Source organism: Papio anubis, chromosome 4 (genome assembly GCF_008728515.1).
Source record: "Papio anubis isolate 15944 chromosome 4, Panubis1.0, whole genome shotgun sequence".
NCBI lineage: Eukaryota > Metazoa > Chordata > Mammalia > Primates > Cercopithecidae > Papio > Papio anubis.
In genome coordinates, this window is record NC_044979.1 from 128668822 (window position 1) to 128693924 (window position 25103).

General features: G+C 42.2%; 1 protein-coding gene across 6 annotated transcripts in view; it reads right to left on the reverse strand.

Annotated features, from left to right (window-relative positions):
- Positions 1-23846, reverse strand: part of TPST1 (tyrosylprotein sulfotransferase 1) — a 141419-nt gene extending 117573 nt beyond the window's left edge. For 5 of the 6 annotated variants that reach the window (XR_001900645.3, XM_031664895.1, XM_031664893.1 and 2 more), the window contains exon 1: positions 23452-23846. The gene's annotated coding sequence lies outside the window, so the exon portion shown is untranslated. Of the gene's footprint in view, positions 1-834; positions 944-23451 lie in introns of those variants that run through there. The other variant, XM_017956668.3, reaches the window with a different exon arrangement.
- Between the last annotated feature and the right edge of the window lie 1257 nt (positions 23847-25103).

Here is a 25103-nt window from a genome sequence, read left to right on the forward strand (position 1 = left end):
ATAAAGAACTATTACAATTCAACAATAAAAAGATAATTTAAAAATGGGCAAAGAATCAGAATACGTATTTCCCCAAAGAATATATGCAAATGGTCAATAAGCACAGGAAAAGATGCTCCACATCATCAGTCTAGGAAAATACAAATCAAAATCACGATGAGATACCACGTGACACCCACTAGATGACAACGTGGGCAGTAACAAATGTTGATAAAATGTGGTTAAATTAGAACCCTCATACACTGCTGAAGGGATTATAAAATGGTGCAACCACTTTAGAAAACACACTGACAGTTTTCCTCAAAAGGCTAAACACAGAGTTACTGCTGAGGTGGGAGAATCACTTGAGCCCAGGAGTGTGAGACAAGCATGGGCAACACAGTATGAGACCTCATCTCTACAAAAAATAACTTAAAAATTAACCAGGCATGGTGGTGCGTGCCTGTGGTCCCAGCTACTCAGGAGGCTGAGGTGGGAGGATTACTTGAGCCCAGGAGGTGCAGGCTACAGTGAGCCATAATCACACCATATCTCCAGCCTGGGGAACAGAGTGAGTCCCTGTCTCAAAAAAAAAAAAAATTTAATAAGAAACAAAATAAATAAAAAAAAATAGTTACCATGTGATCAAGAAATTCTACCCAAGAGTACTGAAACACATCTCCACATAAGAATTTGTACACCTATGTTTACAGCATTGTTAGTCATAGCCAAAAAGTAGAAACAACCAAAATGTCCATGAACTGATAAATGGATAAGCAAAATGTGTTATATCCACAAAATACAGTATTATTCAGCCACAAAAACGAACAAATACACGCTACAACATGGATAAACCTTGCATCCACTTCTATCACTTAAAGCTGTTAAGTGAGGGCCAGGTGCGGTGGCTCACGCCTGTAATTCCAGCACTTTGGGAGGCTGAGATAGGCAGATCACGAGGTCAGAAGATCGAGACCATCCGGGCTAACACAGTGAAATCCCGTCTCTACTAAAAATACAAAAAAAAAAAAAAAAAAAAAAAAAAAGATGTTAAATGATAGCAGTCACTCATGAAAGACTACTTACTATATGATCCCATTTACATGAAATGTCCAGAATAGGCAAATCTGTAGACAGTAAAATTAATAGTTGCCTGGAGCTGGAGGGTGGGGGAAGATGAGGAGTGACTAGGTTTTTTGTTTGTTTGTTTGAGACAGAGTGTCGCACTGTCACCCAGGCTGGAGTGCAGTGGTGCAATCTCGGCTCACTGCAACTTCCGCCTCCCAGATTCAAGCAATTGTCCTGCTTCAGCCTCCCGAGCAGCTGGGACTACAGATGTGTGCCACCATGCCCAGCTAATTTTTGTATTTTTTAGTAGAGATGGGGTTTCACAATGTTGGCCAGGATGGTCTCGATCTCTTGACCTCGTGATCCGCCCACCTTGGCCTCCCAAGGAGTGACTAGTAATGAGCATGGGTATTCTTTTTGAAGTGATAAAATATTCTAAACCTGGACAGTACAGAATTTTATGGTATGTGGATTTTATCTCAATAATACTGTTTTAAAAAACCACTAAACACTTACTAGAATGGCTAAAATATACTGACCCGTGCTGATAAAAAGCAACTGGAACTGCCACATTTTGCTACTGGGAATGCCCAATGATAGATATATCTACTGTGAAAAAGAGTTTCGCAGACTCCAATAAATGTAAATATATACTTACCATACAACAATGGCATTCCTGAGTATTTATCCTAGTAAATGAAATCCTATTCACCCAAAACCTGTACATAAATGTTTATAGCAGCTCTAGTCATAATCACCAAAATCTAGAAATTATCCCATGAGTTAATTTGGACAAAGTGTGACATTTTCACTGCTGGAATAGTATTCAGCAATAAAAAGGAACAAACTCTTGATATGTGCAACAACTTGGATGAATCTCAAAGGCATTATGCTGTGTGAAAGAAGCCAGTCTCAGACAGGCGCGGTGGCTCACGCCTGTAATCCCAGCACTTTGGGAGGCCGAGGCAGGCAGATCACGCAGGTCGGGGAGATCTAAGACCATCCTGGCTAACACGGTGAAAACCCCGGCTCTACTAAAAATACAAAAAAAAAATTAGCCAGGCATGGTGGTGGGCTCCTGCAGTCCCAGCTACTTGGGAGGCTGATGCAGGAGAATGGCATGAACCCGGGAAGCAGAGCTTACAGTGAGCTGAGATTATGCCACTGCATCTCCAGCTCATGCAACAGAGCACTCTGTCTCAAAAAAAAGGAAAAAAAAAAAAAAGAAGCCAGTCTCAAAATTATTCCTTTCATAAAACATCCTCAAAAAGACAAAACTATAGATCAGTGGATGCCAGGGAACTGTGTGACTATAAAGGGATATAACTGAGATGATGGAACTATTCTGTATTGTGACTGCTACATGACTCAATATATGTATCAAAAGTCACAGAACTGTGCACAAAAAATTCTATTTTATTATGTAGTAATTTCAAAAATGTTTTTTTTTAATCAGAAGAGATTTGAGGGGAAACATGGGGGAAGGAGGAAGACAGATGGCAGGAGAGGACCAAAAACAGGAGTTTGTGATCCTCATTCTTCCAATTAATGTTTCTGATTGAACAGATAATAGATTCAATGGTGACAGAAACATATGAAGCAAACAACTTACAGAGAAATGATCCTAGAAAAACAGTCTTGTATTTTCCATCTTATGAACACTTAAATAAAAATTCATTTAAAATCTGAACAAAGCAAACCAAACTCATTCAGTGAATGAAAGAGAAGTGTTCTTATGGATCCAATAAGCTTATGAATTCAATATGGTTGATTTCATTTCAACCATTTATACCGACAGTTATACAGGAATGATTCTTCTAGTATACTCCATTTATTTAGGGGGTTACATATATGATACATGAGGAAAAATAAATATTTTGTACTATTTTAAATTACACTTAACTTGCCAATTTCTGATACATGTCAGAATGCAACAGGTAATAAATGATTCAACTTCTTTCAAATATTGCCTTAGTTGATTCCCTGAAAGAGCACAAGAAAATAAAATTTCCTTAGCAACAATTCAACTGTAGGAAAACAAGATAACTACTTTTAAAAGTAGAGATACAAAATATTCACCAATCAAAAGTTAACATGAAAAGCTTCTACATTACTAAAGCAGCAATCAATAGTTTCTGATACCCTCTAACGACTTCCCATTAAAACACCCCCAGTATTGAAAACTAATTTTGAAAAACAAAAGAAGAAACCTGAAATTCCCAGCAAAATACATACAAAAACTAAACCTGGAAATATACTCGTAATGCATTTCCTTGTCCAAAAACATACTTATAGATCATTTTAATGACTGCATAATACTCTACTGAAAGGATTTACCTGCATTTATTTGGCTGATTCTCTATTATTATTTGCATGTTTTAAAATTTTCATTACTGTGATATATTACTATGATAACTATTCTTATATTTACAAACATCTTTACACACATGATTGTTTTCTTAAACTAAATTTTAGAGGAGGAATTGTTAGGTAAAGGAGGGTGAAGTGTGCTTGATTATAAAGGATTTAATAAACATTTGATTCATCTCCTTCTCATACCCAACATACAAATCTGACCAAAAAAAAAAAAAATTCTGTTGGCTCTACTTTCAAGAAATCAGCTACTTCTCAACACATCCACTACCACTACTAGCATCTTGCGCCAAGATTACTGACAGGTATCCTTACTTCTACCGCTGCCCACTAGAGTCTATTCTCAACTCAGCAGCCAGAGGGGTTCTTTTTTTTAATAAAACAAAAGGACTGGGGAAGCTGAGGTGGGAAGATTGCTGATATCCAGGAGGCTGACACCGCAGTAAGCCATGATTGCACCACTGCCCTCCAGTCTGAGCAACAGAGCCAAACCCCAGCTCTAAACACTAACTTAATTAATTAATTAAAAAGATTGTTCCATTCCTCTGCTCAAAGTCTGATATTTGTTTTCCAAATGGTCACTTAAAGTCTTATTTTGGGCTGGGCGCAGTGGCTCACGCCTGTAATCCCAGCACTCTGGGAGGCTGAGGCGGGTGGATCACAAGGTCAGGAGTTCAAGACCAGCCCGGCCAAGATGGTGAAACCCCATCTCTACTAAAAATACAAAAATTAGCCAGGCATAGTGGTGGGTTCCTGTAATCCCAGCTACTCGGGAGGCTGAGGCAGATAACTGCTTGAACCCAGGAGGCAGAGGTTGCAGGAGCTGAGATTGCACCACTGCACTCCAGCCTGGGCGACAGAATGAGACTCCATCTAAAAAAAAAAAAGGCTTATTTTAAGGCATTCAACAGCAAACTATGTTAAATTTCTCTGCCTCTTTTTCTACTGCTCCTGTCAGGAGATCCCTACAGGCATCCAAAAAGTAGCACTAATTGATGATAATAGCTTATCATCCCAAAACAGTAGTTTGTTGTTCAAAGTAAAGCAATTGAGAAGGCACCCCTCACCTTCAGAGGTTTCATAAGGACTCAAATGAAAGCAACTCCCTCTTTACTAAGGGATAATTTAGGGCAAAGAACACCTTGCCATATACTCAAGCATACTTGTTAGTTGTCAACTGACACAAATTTGAGTGATTTTCTTCAACTTTTAATTTCTGTTGTATTTTAAACATTAAAAGGCATTAGCTAAACGTATGTTAATTAATAGTGGGAGGGTATGTTCCATAGTCCTTCAAGATATCTGAATACAAGTAAATGATCAAAGGCCTTGTGAGGGATACTAAAAAGGGAAAAGAAAGGGATTTTGGCTTCTCCAAAAACATTCTCATTATTTTTCACTAAGCTTGTGAAACCTAATTTTCTCTTTCTGGAGGTTTCTTAACTTCCAGAATCAGTCCTAAGAGGGGTCTTTAGATCATCTACGTATAATGCTCTCATTTTATAGATGTACAAACTGAGGCCCAAGTAGCACATTCTCCTCATGACTTCTCTAAATCTTACCTATTCTTCAAAGGTCACTATTCATTGTGCCATATTTATTTTACTCCAAAAGATGTTGCATGCCTGAAGCCCAGAGACTTTGTCTATGTCCCGTCCTCTACCAGAGCACACTTAGCAGAGCACCAGCTCACAGTGTATACTGAGCCTACAAAAAACAGGTACCTAACCTAACTGGGAAGTACCTTTTTCTAGATAAGAGACACTATAGTGTTTGAGGCTCCACTCACACCTTCATACTAATTCTTCTCAAATTCTAAAACAGGTAGTCCTTTGATTTAAGAAGTACAGTAAAAGCTAGCCTGACCATTATCCTTATATACTAAAACACTGTGTGCATGTGTGTTTACATGCATGTGTGCATGTGCATGCACACACACACACACACACACACACAGCCTCGATACGTTACTTTTATTTCTATTTATTTATCTATTTATTGAGACTGAGTCTCTTTCTGTCACCCAGGCTGGAGTGCAATGGCACAATCTTGGCTCACTGCAAACTCTGCTTTCTGGGTTCAAGTGATTCTCCTGCCTCAGCCTCCCCAGTAGCTGGGATTACAGGCATGTGCCACTGCACCCAGTTGATTTTTGTATTTTTAGTAGAGATGAGGTTTCACCACATTGCCCAGGCTTGCCTTGAACTCCTGATCTCAGGTGATCCACCCGCCTCAGCCTCCCAAAGCACTGGGATTACAGGCATGAGCCACTGTGCCCGGCCCTCTTTCCATTACTTTTAAACTCCACTTTGCTGTATTTTCAGACAAGCAGATCAACATTTTCTCAACTAGGACATTTACAGAGCTAAGGCTGATCTAAAAAGAATACCAGAATGGGCCAGGTGCGGTGGCTCACACCTGTAATCCCAGCACTTTGGGAGGCCGAGGCGGGGACGGATCACCTGAGGTCAGGAGTTTGAGATCAGCCTGGCCAACATGGCGAAACCCCGTCTCTACTAAAAATACAAAATTAGCCAGGCATGGGGGCACATGCTTGTAATCCCAGCTACTCAGGAAGCTGAGGCTTGAGAATTGCTTGAACCCAGGAGGTGGAGGTTGTGGTGAGCCAAGATCGCACCACTGCACCCCAGCCTGGGCAACAAGAGTGAAACTCCATCTCAAAAAAAAAAAAAAGAAAAAAGAAAAAAAGAATACCAGAATGTTCAGGCTTAGTTTTATCGCCAGGGGAAAGAAAAAGCACTGAAACACTGCTATATACATATCTGAGGAATCACTATTAATAGAACTGCTCTTTCCCAGCAGGCCAAATGAAATAGACTCCCAGAAATAATGCCTTAGAGAAGAGAGTGCTGACATTACATTTCTCTACTTACATATTTGCAAATTTTATAAAGTAAGATTGCTAACCAAAAACAGGATCAGTCAACAAAAGTAGAGATACAGAGGTCAGTAGCCAGCAAGGCCATGCCCAACACCCAGTGCACACACATAGGCCCAGGTACACACACTCGAGAGCACGTTCACCACTCCCTGCTGTTATAATCAGGAGTTATATTCTAGGTCCAAAGAGATGCTGGGAACATATTCTAGCAAAAGATAAATTACAGGAATGTAACAACACCCCTAAAAACTGTCTTTCCTTTGTTAATCACTAGTTCCTTGCCTCTCATGCCCATTCATGATGCCAACCAACGTGGCAAACAGCAACAGCCAATACCACTGTGCCTGCTGACTAAAGTCCAGTCTGTATCTGGTTTCTCCATTTACTTCTAGCCTGTTAGCAAAAGGAAAAATAATTTTATCGCATGCTTGAACTTGCCAATGAATAAATGCACAGAGACAGATTTTGAATGACAGCTTTGCCATGCAGTAGAAACTTCAAATCTGACGTAAATGAAACCATTGTTGCAAGATCCATTCTTATGTCAGCTCATGGTCAGAGCACCAACATGGGAACACCTTTTCCTAGCTGCACGTTAGGGTCTGGCACTAGACCCACTAACGAGTAGCAAATGGTAAGAAGAATATGGTACACACAACTGACAATCTTTGAAAGTCAGCTGACACTCACTTCTTAAAGGAGCAGTAAACTTCAAAAAAACCATACCAAGAACTGGACCTAATGCCTAGAACACAAATGGAGATAGGAGCACAGGTTAAACTAAAGCATAACATCTGTGAAGGTTCAAGTTAAATGAAATGACGTCTCGGTTTTACTTCAGAAATATATGAGAGCAAACATGTGTGGAGGGTATATATGAAATTAGACTGCTATGAGCTTATTGTTGAAGTTGGGTGATGGGTACTTGAGGGCTCATATAGCTGTCTCTATTTTGGATATGTTTGAAATTTTTCATAATAAAGAGTTAAAATGAAACAAAACAAAATAAAAAATTTAAGTTACCAAGTTCCAAACTTCTCAGACCTATAAATCAGAAAGTCATTGTTGGCTAAACTATTTCTCTTCTAGATTCATCAAGCTCATGTTTACAATCCGTTTAGAGCACCCACCATGAGGAACAAAGAAAGCAAATTTGTTCAAATTTTATACTCTTATTTGGTAACTCAAGTTTTTGCCATTTTTCTATCAACCTTGTAACTTTTTTTTTTTTTTTTTTTTTTTTGAGACAGGGTCTCACTCTGTCACCCAGGCTAGAGTACAATGGCACATAGCTCACTGTAGCCTCCAACTCCTGGGCTCAAGTGATCCTCCCATCTCAGCCTCCTAAGTAGCTAGGACTACAGGGGCATGCAACCATGCCTGGCTAATTTTTTGTTTGTTTCTTTCTTTCTTTTTTGTAGAGACAGAGCCTCCTTACGATGCCCAGGCTGGTCTCGAACCTCTGGCCTCAAGTGATCCTCCTACCTCAGCCTCTCAAAGTGCTGGAATTACAAACATGAACCACCACACCCAGCCCCTCATAACCTTTAGAATGAAAAGTAACTGAATAGAAAAAGTAGAAGAGAAGATGGCACTGAATTAATGTAAAAGAAGCCTGGTGTATTAGAGTCAGAAGACCTGGGCTCTAGTCTGGAATCAGTTTTTTTCTGAGTCACATGGCACTAGATAAATCACTGAGCATCAGTTCTCTCATCCATAAAATAGAGATAATGATAATCAAACCCTTCTTCACAAGTAGTTAGAGTAGAAATTACGAAAGGAAGAAGACAGACTGGGGACAAAATGCAAAAGAAAAAGGGACACCTGCAAGTTCTCTCTCACAGCACTGCTGGGGCAATCACGTGGAAACATGTGAAGGGGCTTTTAAAGAACAGGGGCCCAGGATACCCTTCCTTCACTGTCTCCTGCTCACCCTCCACCTTTGCCTTCACCTCCCAGCACTCCTCCCATGCAGCCTGACCCCCTGAGAACCATTCCCCATTGACATCAGGCCCCTCCACACCCGGCCTCTGCTCATGGTACCACCTCCAGGACCATGCCGCTTTCTCTCTTTTACACATATCTCCTCAGTCAACCTGTCCCTGACTGCCTTTTTCCATCTTTTCCGCACAAAAATCAATTGTTCCCTCTTCTGTAACCTCAAAGTGTTTGGTTAAAAACACATCAGTTTGCACACATACCACTGTATTGTGTGGTTAGTTTACCTCACCAGACTACTTAAGTTCCTTTAAAGCAAAAATTAAAACCCATTCATCATTTAATATGCAGCAGGTACATGAACAGATAAAATACAAAGCAAGGAATTTTTTTTTTTTTTTTTTGAGACTTGCTCTGTCACCTAGGCTGGAGTGCAGTGGCAGAATCTCGGCTCGCTGCAAGTTCCGCCTCCTGGTTTCACGCCATTCTCCTGCCTCAGCCTCCCAAGTAGCTGGGACTATAGGCGCCCACCACCACACCTGGTTAATTTTTTGTATTTTTAGTAGAGACAGGGTTTCACCGTGTTAGCCAGGATGATCTTGATCTCCTGACCTCGTGATTAGCCCGCCTCGGCCTCCCAAAGTGCCGGATTTACAGGCATGAGCCACCACACCCGGCCTAAGCAAGGAATTTATAGACGAACAGGCAACTAGTGAAACCTTTCTTAAATCTCCTTAAAATACCTACAAAGTCATCTGAAATAAAGCAAACAGTCAACAAATAAACATCAAAAATGAAACAAGGAACTATGAATAAACAGAAAGAAAGTAATCTGGGAGCGAAGAAAAAAACTTTGCAATTTCAATCACTGCCTCAACAAGATATTCTGCAATCAACAAAATGATTACAAAATTCATAGCAGAGAGGAAAAACAGTTTTTCCAAGTCTTTGGAAAGAAAGAGTCCTACAGATATTAACTGTTAGAACACTAACAGTAATCAATGACACAAAATAGAAAAGCCCAGATTTTAAAAAGTCAACTCTGTATTCAAACTTATGTTTCAAAAGCAACATCACAAAGCGGTGACCAAAGATTAATTTACAGCACTGCATTCCCTTACTCACACTCCTACACTTACCCTGCTTCATCTGCAGTCAGCTCCCACTCACACTGTAATGACTCAAATTGATTTGCAACCAAGACTTCTATCCCTATCTCAGACTTGATCATTTAAAAGCTAAGGGACAACTCTATCTGGATGTTCACCGGCATGTCACATTCAACAAACACTGAATGGAACCTACCTTCCCTAGTAAATCTCTTCTACTCTTCCCTTTCCTCCATTGGTCAATGAACCACTTTCTCTCTGATTCTCAAGCTCAAAACCAGGGAACTTTTATGTAGTTTCTCCCTTAACCTCTCCATCAGTAACTGGTAAAGTCCTATCAATTCTTCCTCTTTCATCTCCCTTTACTTGATTTCCCTCCATTTTTTCCCTGCTGATAATTAGGGAAAAAAAAAAATCAGTTTAATCCTCACCCTCTTCCTTTCTCATATGAACTCTATAGCCTCCTAAATGGTCTGAGTTCTGACTTCCTTCAATTAGTTCAATCACTAACTTGTCTTGTCTCAGGAATTATCTTTCTTTTTTTTTTTTTAAGATGGAGTCTCACTCTATTGCCCAGGTTGCAGTACAGTGGCACAATCTCGGCTCACTACAACATCCACCTCCCAGGTTCAAGCAATTCTCCTGCCTCAGCCTCTCAAGTAGCTGGGATTACAGGCATGTGTCACCACGCCCGGCTAATTTTTGTATTTTTTAGTAGTGACAGGGCTTCACCATGTTGGCCAGTCTGGTCTCAAATTCCCAACCTCAGGTGATCCACCCGCCTCAGCCTCCCAAAACATCGGGATTACAGGTGTGAGCCACCGCTCCCAGCCAGGAACCATCTTTCAAAAATGCAAATATACTTATGATGTTCCCTTGCTTAAAACTCTTCCACAACTTTCTACTTTTTCCAAAAAAAATTAAAAATCCTCATCATAATGTTAGTACAAGGCCCTTCCTGACCCAGCCCTTGTCTGCTCCCCAGCCTGTTTCACCACCCACCACCCCCACACTCCCCACACACTCACTCAGTGCCACCGTCATCCAACTGAAGCATCCCTTCCTTGTTTGAGCCTCCACATGCACTGCAGCTTTTGCATGTCTCTCTGCCTGATGACTCTCACTCATCCTTCAACATTCCACCACTTTAATGCCATCTCTCCTGCACAGCTTTCCTGACAGCTCTCTACCACATACGACACAGGTGTACTTCCTAGTGCCCTCGTACATACCCTATCATATCATGTCTCACACTACATGGTTACTTTGTTTTTCCAGTAGACTGTGAGCTCCCTGAAACTAGAGACTTCTGAATGAATTAATGAATTTTAGATTGCCAATAAGGTAATTATGGCTGTAATTAGATTCTATAAGTGTAATTAGTTGTGAGTTCTTGGGACGTATTGACTATATCTTATCTTTTTCAGTTTCTCCATAGTATATAACAACATACTACAAGCATATTAAGCACTCAATAAATGTGCATTGACTGATCCTGCTAAAACTTTCTCAATAAAACCCCAGATAGCTAATGCTTTCCTAGGATTAGAACATTAGTTTTTCCTTCTGGTTCCAGTGTTATAATAAGGTTTGACTACATTTTAAAAAAACTAAAAATACAAAGTTCACCTGTTTTTTCCCTTTGACCCTTGCTCTTCTAATCCACTCTCTTTATTGATCAGCTATTTCATCTGCCTCTATCATCACTTCACACTCTCGTTGATGAATGAATCAAAATCTTTTTTGCAATCCCTTACACTTGCTGCAACAAATCATAAGGTTAAAGGAACATTTCAGTTCTAGAATTTTACACATAAGGAAACTGAGGCCCAAAAGGGATAAATAACTTCCTTAATATATTGCGACATGGCAAATTATTCGCCAAGCTGGAACCCAGGTCTGACTGTATACCATGGTACGTCCCAGTCATTATTAGGCTTGGCATGAACAAACAGCCAGGTATGCAACAATTATGGTGCAAATGAAGTAAAGTTAAGACCACGTGCTATTATTTATAAGGTTTTTATTAGCATATAGATTTTAAAAATATACCCAGCTTTTTAACTGTATTTTCTCCAGAATTATCCCATCATGACCATCTCAGATCTAATTAGAATGACAGAAGAAAACTGTAAATCCATGTAGCCATTATGCTTTACTTACAAAAATGAGCAGGATGCATATTTGCACACTTTCTGAAAGTCTCTGAAGATTTCATCCGGGAGAGATTAAGAATGGAGAGCTAGATTTGGTCTCAAGAAGTAACAGATATATAAGAGGCTAGAAACTAGCCTGGCAAATAGCTGTACCTTTCCTGTACATTTTACCAGTTTAGTTTTGCTTTAGCCTAGTCACTCTCCTATGAAAGGAGGTTTCCCATGTTTGTTGTGGGAAATTATGCCTCTAACCCAAAATTAGTTGGAGCTGGAATTTTGTGATGTTCTCTATGAAAAGCTGGGCATCAAATCTTTGATCAGAAACCACTATTATGGCCAGGAGCAGTGACTCTTGCCTATAATCCCAGCACTCTGGGAGGCTGAAGCGGGTGGATCACTTGAGGTCAGGACTTCGAGACCAGCCTGGCCAACATGGTGAAACCCTGTCTCTACTAAAAATACAAAAAAAAAAAAAAAAAATTAGCCAGGCATGGTGGCACACGCCTGAAGTCCCAGCTACTCAAGAGGCTGAGGCAGAGGCTGCTGTGAGCTGAGATTGTGCTACTGCACTCCAGCCTAGGCGACAGAGCCAGACTCTGTCTCAAAAAAAAAAAAAAAAGAAAGAAAGAAAAAAGAAACCACTATAACATCAATTTTGGGTTTTTTTTGAGACAGAGTCTCGCTCTGTTGCCCAGGCTGGAGTGCAGTGGCACGATCTCTGCTCACTGCAAGCTCCGCATCCTGGGTTCATGCCGTTCTCCTGCCTCAGCCTCCCGAGTAGCTGGGACTACAGGTGCCTGCCACCACGCCTGGCTAATTTTTTTGTATTTTAAGTAGAGATGGGGTTTCACCTGTGTTAGCCAGGATCATCTCAATCTCCTGACCTCGTGGTCCGCCTGCCTCAGCCTCCCACAGTGCTGGGATTACAGGCGTAAGCCACTGTGCCCAGCCCTATAGTAACAATTTCTGGCCGGGTGCGGTGGCTCACACCTGTAATCCCAGCACTCTGGGAGGCCGAGGCGGGCGGATCACGAGGTCAGGAGATCAAGACCATCCTGGCTAACACAGTGAACCCTGTCTCCACTAAAAATACAAAAAATTAGCTGGGCCTGGTGGCGAGCACCTGTAGTCCCAGCTACTCGGCAGGCTGAGGCAGGAGAATGGCATTAACCCAGGAGGCAGAGCTTGCGGTGAGCCAAGATCGCCTCCAGCCTGGGCGACAGAGCGAGATTCCAACTCAAAAAAAAAAAAAATTTCTATGGGCAAAATTGAATTTTCATTGTCTTCTTATACCTTTCCAATAATTATAAAAACATATCAGTACTGTTATTTAATTTTTACAGGGTAGAAAATCTTACTCATACATTTCAATTAAATGTTACATACATTAAATGAGCATATAAATGAGTATGATTTATGATCTGCCTTCAAAGAACTAGCAACTTAGCAAGGAGAGAAGACAAGAAACTAACCATATATGCCATGATAAAATAATAAAAAGATCATACAAAAGGCATGAACAAAGACATATGCGCATTTCAAGGAAGGATCACATCCATGGGCTCAGAAGAGGCTACATGAAGAAAATGACATCAGAATGAATCCTAAGGGGGACCGGGCGCAGTGGCTCACCCCTATAATCCCAACACTTTGGGAGGCCAAGGCGGGAAGATCACTTGAGGTCAGGAGTTTGAGACCAGCCTGACCCACATGGTGACACTTTGTCTCTAGTAAAATACAAAAATTATCTGGGCATGGTGGCGGGTGCCTGTAATTCCAGCTACTCAGGAGGCTGAGGCAGGAGAATCACTTGAACCTGGGAAGCGGAGGTTGCAGTGAGCCAAGATCGCACCACTGCACTCCAGCCTGGGCGACAGAGCAAGACTCTGTCTCAATAAAAAAAAGAAAAGAAAAGAAAAGAAAAAGAGCAAACAAGACCAAAACCATCAGAAGGAAGAAAAGAATAAAGACTACAGTGAAATAAATAAAACAGAAAATAGAATAGAGAAAATCAACAAAACCAAAAACTGGCTCTTTGAAAAGATCAGAAAAATTAACAATCTTTTAGCTAGACTGACCAAGAACAAAAGAGAGAAGACTCAAATTATGAAAATCAGTAATGAAAAGGAGACATAACTACCAACCCTACAAAAATAAAAGTGATCATAAACAATTGTAATCCAACAAATTAACCTAGATAAAATGGACAAATTTCTAAAAGATACAAACTACTAATAGTAACTCAAGAAAATATTAAAAATCTGAATAAATCTATAACAACTAAAGCAAATGAAAGAGTAATTTAAAATTTTCCACAAAGAAAAACCAGGACAAGATGGCTTCACTGGTAAATTCTATCAAACGTTAAAAAAAAAGAAAAAATTGATACTAATTCTTTTTAAAAATATGTATTAGAAGGCCGGGCGTGGTGGCTCATGCCTGTAATCCCAGCACTTTGGGAGGCCAAGGCAGGTGGATCACGAGGTCAGGAGATTGAGACCATCCTGGTTAACATGGTGAAACTCCGTCTCTACTAAAAACACAAAAGTTTAGCTGGGCGTGGTGGCAAGCACCTGTGGTCCCAGCTACTTGGGAGGCTGAGGCAGAAGAATCACGTGAACCCAGGAGGCGGAGCTTGCAATGAACTGAGATCGTGCCACCACACTCCAGCCTGGGCAACAGAGCAAGACTCCATCTCAAAAAAAAAAAAAATATATATATATATATATATATATATAAGGGTCAGGTATGGTGGTGCACGCCTGTAATCCCAGCACTTTGGGAGGGTAGGCTGAGATGGGCAGATCACGAGGTCAAGAGACGGAGACCATCCTGGCCAACATTGTGAAACCCTGTCTCTACTAAAAACACAAAAATTAGCTGGGCTTGGCGGCACATGCCTGTAGTTCCATCTACTTGGGAGGCTGAGGCAGGAGAATGGCTTGAACCCGGGAGGCGGAGGTTGCAGTGAGCCGAGATTGTGCCACTGCACTCCAACCTGGTGACAGAGTGAGATTCCATCTCAAAAAATATATATATATTTAATATAATATAGATTAATATATTAAATATATATTTAAAACATATATTAATATGTATTTATATATTTAATGCACATATCTTATAAATTGTTTATTATAATATATAATATACATATAAAAAATCTATAAAATATATATTTAAAAAGCCAACAAAAATATACATATAAATATATAATACATATTTAAAAACATGTTAAATGTACATTATGTATTTCTATCTTTTTTTGGTCAGTGGTTTTTTTTTTTTTTTTTAGGCAGGGTCTCACACTGTCGCCCAGGCTGGAGTACAGTGGCAGGATCTCGCCTCCCCTCCCAGGTTCAAGAGATCCTCCTGCCTCAGCCTCCCAAGTAGCTGGTACTACAGGTGTATGCCGCCACACCATGCTAATTTTCATGCTTTTTTGTAGAGACGGGCTTTCATCACGTTACCCAGGCTGGTCATGAACTCCTGGGCTCAAGCAATCTGCCTGCCTTGGCCTCCCAAAGTGCTGGGATTACAGGCATGAGCCACTGCACGGGCAACACCAATTCTTAACGACACTTCCGAACTCATTATATACGGCCAATTTTAATTGGATTTTGAAACCAAAAATATTACAAAAATAAATTGCAGCTCGCTATTTATAAATAAATATAATTTATATTTATACTTATAAATACTTAAAAATTACAAAAAAATGTGTAAATATGGGGTAATAGTAAATATTACTCTAAAAATGAGATAAAGGACAATATTATATATGATTCTGTTTTTATGATGTGTTCAAAATAGATATTTCTATTCTATATAATATAAACCTATAAAGACATAAAATGGATTAGTGGTTGCCTAGGGATGGAGAGGATAAAGAGTAGGAGAGGATAACGGCTAAGGAGTGCATGGTATGGTTTTTTCGTGGGTAGTGAAAATGTTCTAAAATTGATTGTGGTAATGATGTACAACTATATAAATATACTAAAAGTAAATGAATTTTATACTTTAAATGGTTTAACATGTGGCATGTGAATTATATCTCAATAAAGCTGTTACAAAACAAAACGCAGGCTGGGAGCTACATGCTCCTTCTAAGGTGACTGTCTACTAAAACATAAAGTTTAAATATGATCTATAACTCCTAACATAATATCCAAAATGTCCAAGATACAATCAAAAGTCATTCATCATAGCAAGAACCAGGAAAACCACAATTTGAATGAGAAAATACAGTTAACAGATGCCAACAACAGGATGAATCAGATGTTGGAATGATCTGACAGAGATTTTAAAGTAGCCATTATGCTTTAACAAGCCATTACATACACTCTTTAAACAAATGACAAAATAGAAAATCTCACCAAAGAAGTAGAATAGACAAAAAAGAACCCAATAAAAATTATAGCACTGAAAAACAACCAAAATAATAACTCGGTGGGTTAGCTCAACAGCAGAATGAATATAACACAGGTAAGAACCAATAAACTTGAAACAAGAATTACCCAATCTAAACAACAGACAAAAAAATAAGACTGGAAAAAAATTAAAAGAAAACAGTGTCTCACGTGCTGTGAGACAGTAGCAAAAGATCTAACATTCAGTCACAGAATGAAAGGAGACAGAGAGTAGTACTGAAAAATTATTCTATGAAGTGACTGAAAACTTCTCAAATGTGATAAAAAGATGAATCTGCAGCTCAAGAAAATAAGAGAACTTCAAACAGGAAAACCCAAAGAAATTCGTGCAGACACATCATAATTTAACTTCTGAAAACTAAAGACAAAGAAAAAACCTCTAAAGCAGTTGGGGAGAGAGGATGTTACCTATAAGAAAATGAATTCTAATGACAGGGTTTCTCATCCGAAAAAAGTTTCTCAACATTTCTCAAATGTTAAAAGCAAAGAACTGTCAACCACAAATCCTATAAAAAGAAACAGCTGACAAAATCTTAAGAAAAAACAAAGAACAAAGAACACAAAAGATTCCATGGTTTATATCTAAGCCCTGAGAAATCAGAAAATAAAAAATACGCTGAGGACGGGCGCAGTGGCTCATGCCTCAGCACTTTGGGAGGCCTAGGTGGGGGAATCACTTAAGGTCAGGCATTGGAGACCAGCCTGGCCAACATGGTGAAACCCCGTCCCTACTAAAAATACAAATATTAGCTGGGCATGGTGGCGGGAGCCTGTAATGCCAGCTACTTGGGAGGCTGAGGCAGGAGAATCTCTTGAACCCGGGAAATGGAGGTTGCAGTGAGCTGAGATTGTATCACTGCACTCCAGCCTGGGCCACAGAGCAAGACTCAATCTCAAAAAAAAAAAAAAAAAAAGAAAAGAAAAGAAAAGAAAATACACTGATACCAGTAGAAAAGCAATCACAGGTGTTTCCTGTAACAGTGCTTAAATACATGGGAATTATTTATTTCTTCCTACCTATCACCAATCCCAGTGAGATTCATTTAGGTATAGGGCTTGCTTAAGGCATATTCCTTACTTCCTTAATTTTCTTAGTTAAAAAGAAATTGTTATGCCACGGTTCAAGATCTTTTATCAAATTGACAGTTTTTGTTCTAGTTAAAAATTTAAAAAGCTCATGAGCCTAAAATCAGAGCTATTTGTTTTAAAAAGATACAAGATCAATATACCTTAATCATATGAAATAAAGTCTATTTTAAATAGTATCTTCTAAAGACAAAGCCTGAATGAACCTCTGTATAACTGTCACAGCTTAACCACCTTAAAAGCCAAGACATTACAGAGCAAATAATACTTATCTTAATCCACTCCAATTTATAAAAATTGTTTTGGGGTTTTTTTGTTTGTTTCTTTTTGAGACAGAGTCTTGCTCTGTCGCCAGGCTGGAGTGCAGTGGCGCAATCTCGGCTCACTGCGACCTCCGCCTCCTGGGTTCAAGGGATTCTCCTGCCTCAGCCTCCCAAGTAGCTGGGACTACAGGCACCCACCACCATGCCCAGCTAATTATTATATTTTTAGTAGAGACCAGGTTTCACCACGTTGACCAGGATGGTCTCCATCTCTTGACCTCATGATCCCCCCGCCTTGGCCTCCCAAAGTGCGTAAGCTACTGCGCCTGGCAAGATTGCATGTTTTTAAAACAGGAATGACTACGCGTATTTGACCAGTGACCTGTTAAGCAGCAAAGAAACAACTGGTCAGTTTGCAAAATCATGAGTTCAAGGTCTGTTTTATATCACTTATCAACTGATTTATTCAACCAACTTTTATCAGGTTTCTAAAATATATCAAGTACTGTGCAAGGCAGTGATGAAAAGACAAATAAGGCATGGTTTCAGACTTCAAGGAATTAGTTATAAAAATGGACCCAGCAGAAATAAAATGTGGTAAGTCCTTTAATAGGTAAATGTACACAAGAAACTATGTCAACGAAGGCGGTATTTAGCCTGTTGTGTGTGTGTGTGAGAGAGAGAGAAAGAAAGGCAGACAGATAGACAGGGTCTCACTCTGTCACTCAGGCTGGAGAGCAATGGCATGATCATAGCTCATTGCAGCCTCAAACTCCTGGGCTCAAGCAATCCTCCTGCCTCAGCCTTCTACATGGCTGGGACTACAGGCATGTGCCATCACACCTGGCTAATTTTTTCATATTTTGTAGAGACGGAGATCTTGCTATGTTGGCCAGGCTGGTCTGAAACTCCTGGTCACAAGCAATCCTCCCACCTCAATCTCTCCAAACTCTGGGATTACAGGTGTGAGCCACCACACTCAGCTATCCTGATATTTAAAGGATGAGTTACTACTATTGTTCTTCAGGGTTCTATCACTCCCTCTTTGGGCTCTCAGCCCAGTTCTCAGTCCTAGCTACCTATCTCATGGGAAGCATCTTTAAAGTAACAAGGTCTGGCCCTGCACCAGACCAAACGATACAGAATCCCTGTGGATGCCTCGATCCCCCATCCACATTCTTTAAAAGCTCCCCAGGTGGTTTTTAAGTAGTGCCTATGTTGAAAATCACTGAACCAAGCAATCTCACCTACTTCTGATGACTTCACTTTCAATTCTAGCACAGACCCTCCATATACATCTCCATCTTCAGGGTCAACTGTTCTCTCAGGCTATTTCCTGGGCATCAAGATGTTATGATTGGCTTTCTCCTTTTCCCTGAAAATTTGTTTCTTTTCCTGCATTTCCTACCTGGATGAACAGAACCACCATTGCCCAGACACACAAGCCTGAACTCAGTAAGTCATCCTTGACCCTTCCTTCTCCCTCTCTCTCACCTATACACCTAACCAGTTCTCCTTACTCCACAAATTCACCCCCAAATCTAACCTCTTGGCCTCACTGGCCTCATCATCTTTCACCTACATTCCTATAATGACTGCCTTAATTAGTCTTTGTACACCTAGTCTTGCCCCTCTCTAACCTGTTCTCTACAATGCTACCAGAGATCAGAGTAATTTTTCTGAAAATACACCTGGGGCCAGGCGCAGTGACTCACACCCATAATCCCAACACTTTGCGAAGTCAAGGCAGAGGGTTACCTGAAGCCAGGAGTTCAAGACCAGCCTGGGAAACATAGCAAGACTCCCATCTCTAGAAAAATAAATAAATACAATCAAAATATACCTGGTCACAATACTCATTCATGTTACCTGCCAGAGTAGGGGATGCAGACATGAATTAAAACCCACCCTGATTTCAAAGCCCTACCATTAGAGTAGAGAAAGACATATAAACAAGTAAATGACAGTAGAGATGAAGAGAGATGGATTGCAGGCAGATGTGGGAAGGCTTTACTGCAGAGGTAACCAGAAACCTGTATAATCTACAGGTGCCTAAGTGGGAAAATGCATTCTATGGAGAAAGAGAAACATAAAGCCATTTAGGCATGTTCAGCTAATGGAGGTGATTTTATATGGCTGAGGCAAAAGGTAACACATGCAGCAAGACACAAAGCCTGAGATGGGAACAAGCCAGACTTTGTAAGATCTGCCCAGGATGAAATCCTTCAAAGGTTCCTCGCTGTCATCAAGATTATGTGTTAGGACACACAAGGTCATTCATGAGCGGCTCCTATATACCTTCCCAGCCTCATCGCTCATCGTGCCCATTCTCCAGCCTTTCCAAATTACCAGTTCTTTCCAAAAACACCAGGTTATCGCATGTTTTTTTTTTGTTTGTTTGTTTTTTTGTTTTTTTTTTTTTTTGAGATGGAGTCTCACTCTTGCCCAGGCTGGAGTCAGCTCTCTGTAACCTCTGCCTCCCAGGTTCAAGCCATTCTCCTGTTTCAGCCTCCTGAGTAGCTGGGATTACAGGCACCCGCCACCACGCCTGGGTAATTTTTGTATTTTTAGTACAGATGGGGTTTCACCATGTTGCCCAGGTCTTGATGGTCTTGATCCATCTGCCTCAGCCTCCCAAAATGGTGGGATTACAGGCGTGAGCCACTGCACCCAGCCTATGACACACTTTTCTATATGTTACCCTCTCTTCCAAAATGCCCATCTCCCCTTACCTTTCCTTGTCTAGATTCAGCTCTTCTGAAAACTTAGTTTACTGAGCGCTATGTGCCTGGCAATTTGCTAGAAACTGGAGATACAATGAGATATGACGCAACCCTTTTCCTTAAAGAGTTCACTCTCAAGTCAGGGAGAAAAATAAGAAAACAGAACATTATAAATAGTAAAAATGGGTTGGGCACAGTGGCTCACCCTTGTAATCACATCACTTTGGGAGGCTGAGGCGGGCAGATTGCTTGAGGTCAGGAGTTTAAGACTGGTCTGTCCAACATGGTGAAATCCCGTCTCTACTAAAAATACAAAAATTAGCTGGGTGTGGTGGCGGGCGCCTGTAATCCCAGCTACTCGGAAGGCTGAGGTACAAGAATTGCTCAAACCCAGGAGGCAGAGGTTGCAGTGAACTGAGATGGCACCACTGCACTCCAGCCAGGGCACCAGACCAAGACTGTGTCTCAAAAAAAAAAAAAAAGTAAAAATGGTATAAGTGGTAAAAATGGAGATGGAAGTATATACAGAGTGCTGTGGGAACACAAAGAAAAGTCACCTAACCCAAACTGAGGAGAAAGGGTAGTCAGAAAAAGTCCTAGATGCCTGTCGACAGAAACATGTCCTCACTCCAGGGTGATGCTCCCAGAGCACCCTGTAGTCATCTCTGTCAAAGTCTTAATTGTACTATAGTGAATGGTCTGTTTCTTTACCGCTTTTTTCTCTGGATCACAAAGGGTCCAGGAAGGAGATGCGCCCATGCTGCAGAAGGCCTGGAAGGACTGGCTCAACATACTAAGGGTTTGGGAGCTGATGAGAATTTTTAAAGAAAACAAGCAGCATGATCAGATTGATGTCTCAGAAATGGACCAATTCCAGCAGCAATGTGGAGGATGAAGTAGAACTACAGGACGCAGAGGTTCAGAAAAAGCACAACCAAGGTCTGAACCAGTCTTCTGGCAATGAAGAGAGAGGAAAAAAAAGATCTTATGAAGAGAGGGAAAAAAAAGATCTGAGGTAGCAACAATAGGATCTATGCTAGACTTAATGTGAGGAGAAAAGAAGATGATTTTAAGGTTTCTAGAGTAAAGATCTTAAAATAGGAATGTTTGTATATGTGCTTGAAGGGGGCTATGGGTGGAAAGAAAGGGAAGGAAAAGGTAACCACATTTGAAATAAACAAGCATCCACATACAGCTATGCAGAAGGCAGATGAAAATTAGAACCTGAGGTTCCAGAGAAATGGGGACCAAATAGACGTCTTCAAAAACCATAAATATACAGGTGCTATTTGAAGCCACGAAAGGACGTGTAATCACACAAGGAAATTAGAGAAAAAAACAAAAATGCAACCCTAAGGAATGCCACGTTAATCTGAGAAGAATAAAAAAAGAAAAGGGAAGCATCAAGAAAAGCTTTGTTTTGGTCTGAATGATGGAAACCTGAGGATGTATACCGTCCAACAGAAAAAATAATAATATGGGAAGAGATTAGCTTTAGAAAGGAAGACCCCTCTTCCTCTGAGATCAAAGGAAAGGATATTAGAAATCAGGGACAGACAGGCACAGACAAAAATGACAGCTCCTTAAGAGTTCAGGGCCGATGCCCACCAATTTCTTCTGTGGAGTTAAGTGGCAAAATAAGCAATGAAGCGAAGGCAAGAGTAGGACAAAGAGTCAGAGAAGAACGGTGAAGATCTATAAACAGCCATTTAGATTTTAGGACATAAGCGGAATCTAGAGAATAAGTCAAAGGATCTCCAGGATCCAGAAGTGTGCAGAAACAGCACCCAGCAGCTTAGTTACATGATTTTCGCCAGCCTGCCTTGGGAGCCCAGGAGCAGAAAAAGCTGACTGATTGTCCAGGCTTGAGAGCATCACAGCAAAGGTGGCAAGAATAGTACAGGGCCAATGACAATGCTTTTATCATTTTAAAAAGTCAAACGTATTTTACTCTTTTTAAAAAATCGACTCGCTACTTCCTCCGAGAGCGAGTGCTTGGAGAGGCGGAGGGAGAGGGGTGGATAATTCCTCTCTCACTCTTAGAGGACTTGTCAGAAGTTTCATTCTCAAGCATATTTGGTCTGTACAGCAGCTGATTCCAGGAAATCCAAATCCTGATTCCTTCTGGTTCGTAAAAGATGAAAATTCATTGAAGCTCCCTGGACTATCCAGCTAATAGATAACCACGAGAAACATTGCTTATATACTACGCCATTTTAGCTGGGAGGTAGGGGCTCTTTCTTTCCTAAAAAGAAAGGTTCCCTAAACACTGCAGATGGGGATGGAGAGGGGATGGGGAGTAATTATACTGCAAAGCTCGCTGACTAGCAGCCTAAGAATCCTTTACAAAGGCAATTAACATAAAACAATACATGGTACAGATAGTAGAATTGTTTCTTCTTAATGAATGCAGTAAGTAAGTGACCATTTAATCGCTTTACTGGAGTTCACTAATTTCTCCTGCCATCTCCCATACCATTCTTCAAGCAGAGTCAAATCCCTGTGGACAATGGACTTCTTGCTACCATCATCTGGAAAGTACAAAAGGCCTGGAAGGAGGAAGAGGCTAACATGCGTGACCACCCACCATATGCCAGGCCTACTGTGTGCTAGACTCTGGGAAAGGGAGTTTACATGTTATGGGGTGCAGCTCATGTAAGGACGAATGAAGATATTACACTATGGACCTGAGCCGGGCGCAGTGGCTCACGCCTGTAATCCCAAAACTTTGGAGGGCGAGGCAGAAGGATCGCTTGAGGTCTGGAGTTCGAGGCCAGCCTGGGCAACATAGCGAGACTCTCTCTCTTAAAAAAAAAAAAAAAAACGATGGATCTGGCATTCCACAGAGTGGGAAAGTGTCTGGAGGTTTAAGTGTAAGGGAAGGAAAAGGAGATCGCGATGGTGGGTGGTCAAAGTGAGGGGAAAAGAGGTGAGTTGGGAAAGGAAGGTACTTAGGAGCAAAAGGGCAAGACCCAGGGACACCTGGAGCGGGGCAGGGGACTGCCATGCAGACAGGACAACGTACAAAGGGTAGGATGATGGGGCGATGAGCTCGAGAAGCGCAGCGGGGGTAGAGGTGGGGGCAAATGTCCGATCCCGGCGAGACGAGGGTCTCATCCCTGGGGACTGCGGGGCTAGGACGTGGTCCCAGGGCTGCGAGAAGGGAGAGAAGGGGCAGAGGGGAGAGGCCCCCGCGGCCGGGAAGAAGCCGAGCCCGGGAAACGCCGGCGATGGGGGAAGGGGCGTGGGAGCAGGGGCCGGACGGGCCAGACTCGGGGCTCCGCGCTCGGAGGCGGGGCTGGACAACCGGGAGGCAGCGGGCAGGAGGCGACAAGGGGCCAACGGATGCCAGGACGGGGCTCGGGGCCGGGAGTGAGGAGACGAGAGGGGAGCGGAGCCGCAGCGAGCGCCGCGTCCCCCTTACCTGGGATGAGTGAGGAGCAGCCGCGCCGCCTGGACGGCATCCTGGCCTCAGCCGCTAGTCCCACCGCCTTCGGTGGGGGGCCACTCGGGAGCCCGCCCTCACCGCCAGGCGCCAGCAGCTGCCAGCCCGGACCGGCCCCGCAAAGAGCGCGGTTCTGACCCGCACCCGAGGCCGCCTCAGCAGCGACTCCCGCGGTCGCCGCCTCAGCGCGGACCTCCAGGGTCCGGGGCGGTGGCGGGATCACACAACTGCTGCGATTGGGTGAGCGGGCGATGTGTCGGCTGCTCTGATTCGTGGGTTCCGGCCGGCTGCCCACTGAGGGAGGTGGAGCTGGGGATGGAGTTGGGTCCGGCAGGCGCCGAGGGGCGGGGGTCTGACGTCGCAGCCGGCCCGCGCCTCCACAGCCCTGCCCGTGCGCGCTCCCTAGGGGTCTTCCCGGCAGCAGCCGGCCTGGCGGGGTGGTTGCCCTAGCAACGGCGCGCGTGGCTTGGCTGCAGGGGAGCCGCGGGCAGGTGGCGGTCTCACCGCCCCCACCCCCCACGTGGGTAGCCCAGAGGCCTTCATCAGTGAAACCCTAGGACAGGACAATAAAATGAGTTTTTCCTGATAATTCCCCTCCTCTGCTTCAGAGCCCACCGTTGCCAGCTGCTGGCAGAGGAGCTGTCATCTCCTGGGGGAGATAACGCGCAAATGCAGATAACGAATGCAAACACTATTTCATCCGCACCGAGAGTGTAGACGTGCAATAGTCCCTCCCAACCACAGAGGTGGGAGGCTGACGCCCTAAAAGAAAGAAAGAAAAACTAGGAAGGGAGAAAAAGGCAAAGAGGCAAAAGAAAGGTGGGGAAAGGGCAGACATTTCACAAAATGATCCATTCATTTTACAGTTTCTTCCTGGAGACACGTCTACACCAGGTTCTGTCAAAGCAATTATTTCTACTGTGTTGACATGGATTAGAGAAGGCATGAGTGCAGAATCTAACAGCTGTATTCAAAATTGCTGTCTACTAGGCCAGGTGCGGTGGCTCATGCCTCTAATTACAGCATTTTGGGAAGCCAAGTCTAGTGAATCACCTGAAGTCAGGAGTTCGAGACCAGCCTGGCCAACATAGTAAAATCCCGTCTCTGCTAAAAATACAAAAATTAACTGGGCATGGTGGTGGACGCCTGTCGTCCCAGCTACTCGGTAGGCTGCAGCAGGAGAATTGCTTGAACCCAAGAAGGTAACTACCTTCTTTTGCACATAGTATAATATTTTCAAAGTTCATCCATGTCGTAGCATGTATCGGCACTTCATTCCTTGTTATGGCCAAATAATATTCCATTGTACGGACATCACTTTTTTTTTTTTTTTTTTTTTGAGAAGAATCTCATTCTGTCTCCCAGGCTGGAGTGGAGTTATGTGATCTTGGCTCACTGCAACCTCCACCTCCCGGGCTCAAGTGATTCTCGTGCCTCAGCCTCCAAAGTAGCTGGAATTACAGGCATGTGCCACCATGCTTGGCTAATTTTTGTATTTTTAGTAGAGATGGGGTTTCATCAAGTTGCCCAGGCTGATCTTCAACTCCTGGCCTCAAGTGATCTGCCTGCCTTGGCCTCCCAAAGTGCTGGGATTACAGGCGTGGCCACCATTCCTGGCTGGACATCACCTT